The following is a 4,376-nucleotide window of genomic DNA, read 5'->3' as shown; positions in this document are numbered from 1 at the left end:
TACATACATCCATATGTATATATGTATATATGTACCTACATATGGAGCAGCAACTCTGCTCTGCAATGCATTCGCCAGCAGGTGCAGCCGTTAGTTTTTCCCGCTAGGTAAAATTCTTTATTTTTTAAGTTAAATTATTTTCTCGCCTACTTAGTGGAATCATTTGGACTTGAGATTCGAAAGGGTGAGCGCGTGTATTTACATATAGAAGGAACAAATGTAAGTTAATTTGAATACTTGCGTATATACATATGCACTATGAAATAAATTTTAATAAAGATTTCAGCACAACTGTCAGCAACATTGGTTTTTATTTGGAATACAGTGCTCGATTTATCTGCCAAAATACCCGAATCAACATCCTGAAATATTTCCTGCAATCGAATTGACGTATTTTCTCGTGAAAGTCCTAATCAGCGTAGGCAGTATAGGAAATGGACGGCAATGGAGGTGATGGAGAAGCGACAGGTGCATGTCAGTATGGTGAAGCCGCTGTTCCAAGCACGGACCCACGATCCAAAGGTCAAGTAAATGGTGATGGGATACCCGTTAGAGGAGGTTCTTGTGAGGCTATAGCTGGCAAAGGCGAGCAGCCAATGTAGCAACGGACGTAACGGCCTGTTTGTCTGTGTCGTATACTAACTCATCTACGCCAACGCAGAATGCCAACGTTGATCGTAACAAAATGCACTCGAACGACTTTCTGAGCAGTATTTTAGAACGGTCATTCTTTACCCGCTCTGATATCTCTGCTGACAAGCGGCGAGCGGCTGCTCCAGATGAAAGAAATGCATGGGGTATTCCCTTCAAATCAGCTCCAATAGGGTCGCGGCCAAGTTTACCGCTTCGGCAGAACACAGTAGACCACAGTTATTCTCAGCCATATGGTAGCGCATACGCCGGTCAAACCGTACCTACGTCGACTGCTCTGCCGGCAGCAACGTTAAGCGGTCATAGCGGTCCGTTAGAATGTACTTGGACGCAGGCGACAAACGCAGCTACGTCGACTAGCGTCTTATCAACATCACAAGTAGCAGCACGGCATATAATATCTAGGGAGCTACCTTCATTCTCCGGCAAACCCGAAGAAGTTTGAGTGGGGTAGACACAGATTGTCGACTGGTGGTGCCAACCTGGCTACATATGATCAGTGGTTGTTTAATGTGGCCATGTGCGCAACTATGGTTACATCATACGAGCTACAAGGGGCGGAAAGATCGAGGAATGGAGGAGGAATGCAAGTCAAGGAGCGCGTACTGGTTCACGATGTGGTAGAGGACCATAGCGGCAGTGAATGTAGTAAGAAGTCGCGATTATCAGATAAGGTTTCATGTCCAAAGTGTAAAGGACAGCATCATTTACCAGACTGTGAAGCGTTTCGGGCTCTGAATGTGAAGCAGAGGTGGGAGTTTGTCAAGAGTGAGCGGCTTTGTTTCTCTTGTTTTTCGCGACATCTCGTGCGGCACTGCAGAAAGAAAAGACGATGTGGACTGGATGGGTGCACATCGACTCATAGCATATTACTGCACTCCGCTGCAGTTGAAGGAGACGACGTTGACCCACAACGCCAAAATGAAAATAAATGCATTTCTGATCCAAAGAGTCAGCTGTATTGTTCCATAGCCGTCCCGCTACAAAGGCACTGTTTCGCTATGTTCCAGTTACCACTAACGGTGAGGCGCGCAAAGTACATACGTACGCACTAGGAGACGAAGGCGCCGCATGCACAACAACAAAGACGATTCTATTCACATGTATTGCATATATGCCAATGCAGCGACGCTAACATCACCCGCAGTTAGATGAAGCTATGAAGTCGTATTTCTCTATAGAGTCGATAGGCGTGAGCATCGCAACCAAGCCATTGAGGTCCAAAGAAGATGAACGCTCGCTACAAATTATGGAGAACACGACCAAATACCTTTCAAGTGAAAAGCGCTGGGAGACAGGGCTGCTGTGGAAATTTGATAGCATCGAGTTACCTGACTCTTACCACATGGCTATCAAACGACTGTCTAGAAGTGAAGATGGTGAGAGATCCTCAGTTGAGCTCATTCATGGTGAATACTATGGAAAGCTACATTGAAAAGGGCTGCATACGTAGCTGTTCAAAGTTTCTATGGCGAGACGGCGATAGAACGCGTTCTCCCGACATATACGTTATGCAGGTCATGACATTTGGCGCATCATGTTCTCCCGCTCTTGCCAATTACATAAAGAATCGGAACGCTGATCGGTTTGCATTTAAAAACCCAGAAGTTGTCGAGGCGATTCGCAGAAAAACCTTTGTCGATGACTGCCTACAGTCCGGGGACTCCGAAGAACAAATGTTAGAGTTGGCAGCTACTGTGAAGCGCATTCACGCAGATGGTGGGTTCGAAATGAGGCATTGGCTGTCAAATTCAAAGAGTGTCGTCCAAGCATTAGACAAAGAAAACGACACGGTAACTAAAAATATTGCGCTGACCAACGAGCCTAGAGAGAAAATTCTCGGCATGTGTGTCGTAAAACCCGAGCTAATTCCTAAAGCATCGACCGCCCAGTCAACGAAACGTCAAGTATTAAGCGTCGTTATGTCGATTTTTGATCCGCTTGGACTCTTTGGATTTTTCAATATAAGAGCCAAAATTATTCTTCAGAACATATGGCGATCTAGAGTCGAATGGGATGAAACCCTCACAGAAGGTGACGAAAACGAATGGCAGCGCTGGCTGCACTTAGTTCCGAGGCTGAACGACGTGCGTGTGCCTCGATGTATGCCCTTTGGAGGTCGTGCAAAGTCAATTCAGTTGCACACGTTTGTAGACGCTAGCATTAATGCCTACGCTGCAGTGACTTTTCTACGTGCTGACATGAACGGCGACGTCCGCTGTCTTATAGTGGCTTCTAAAACTAGAGTTTCGCCCCTGAAGCCCATATCGATGCCTCGTATGGAATTGATGGCAGCAATTTTAGGGCTCCGGCTAGGGAACTGTGTTGAGTCCGAAGCATCAATACGTATTGATCGGCGATACTTCGGGGCGGACTCAAGAGATGTGCTTGGATACGTTCTGATGCGCGAAAATTTCAGCAATTTGTGGCAGTTCGAATCGGCGAAATTTTGGAAGGGTTCGAGATAAGCAACTGGCGCTGGGTTCCTTCAACTCAAAATGTAGCTGACGACGAAACTAAATGGGTCACAATGGGTCTATAAGATGGTTTACTGGCCCCGAGTTTTTACAAATGAATGAGTCGCAATGGTCGGAAATAGACGCAAACGGAAAAAAATCTATGGAAAGCGTAATCTACCATACTGAAGAGATCCCTGATGGTTCATCAGCACTGTCATGCATCTCACCTGATCCCAGCCGCTTTGGTAAATTGGAACATTTTCGATCGGCGCAGCGATGCGTGCGGAATTTTTTGAGAAACATATCGTGCTCATCCGCATTTGCCAGGAAGAATGCTTTTTTTGATGAGATCAACTGCCTGCAGACTGGCCGTCGTTTAAGTGAGCGAAAAAGTATATTGTTCAAATGCTCGCATTACTTAGATGACTACGGAGTTCTTCGCATCAGAGGTCGAGTCGATGCTATTGAAGGAGTTGAAGTTGACGTGAAGTGCCCTGTTATCCTACCGCGGCGCCATCGAATAACATATTTGGTTATTGAGTTTCATCATAGGAAATACCACCATCTACATGGGGAGATTGTCGTTAACGAGCTACGTCAGCGGGCTCTGGCAAGAGAAGTTATAAAACAATGTCCAGCGTGCCGAATACGGAAGGCCCAACCAATGCCACCAGCAATGGGTGTACTTCCTATTGAGTGGTTGTCGCCGCATACTCGGCCATTTACGTTTACTGGCGTGGACTACTTTGGCCCTATAGACATTGCAGTTGGTCGGCGCAGGGAGAAACGCTGGGGTGTTTTGTTCACATGCCTCACAACGCGAGCAGTTTACCTAGACATTGTTTCATCACCATCCACCGACTCGTTTTTGATGGTGCTAAAAGGTTTCACTACGCGACGAGGCGTGCCCAAACGAATGCTCTCGGACAATGGCACTAATTTTCGTGGTGCTAGTAGGATTCTGCAAGAATTTATCGAGTGCATATCATCAAAAGGCGTAGAGAATCAATACCCAGATATGTCATTCAGCTTTATACCAGGGCGCGTGGGAACGAATGGTACGTTCTACGAAATCGATATTAACCGAGATTCTACCGAAAGCAAAATTACGCGAAGAGGTGCTGCGCAGGGTACGAAAATAAACTGTACAAAAAAATTCCCATTTGCTCATCGATCTTCATATAATTTGTGGTTTTTAACAGTTTTTTACATAGTCAGAAACAAATTGTAAGATTCACTGTCATTTTCCCCAACGAGAAACGTTTG

This window comes from Rhagoletis pomonella, unplaced genomic scaffold (assembly GCF_013731165.1).
Source record: "Rhagoletis pomonella isolate Grant_MI unplaced genomic scaffold, Rhpom_1.0 Rhpom_scaffold_00001, whole genome shotgun sequence".
NCBI lineage: Eukaryota > Metazoa > Arthropoda > Insecta > Diptera > Tephritidae > Rhagoletis > Rhagoletis pomonella.
The sequence above is the reverse complement of the archived record's forward strand: the minus strand, read 5'-3'. Positions refer to the sequence as shown.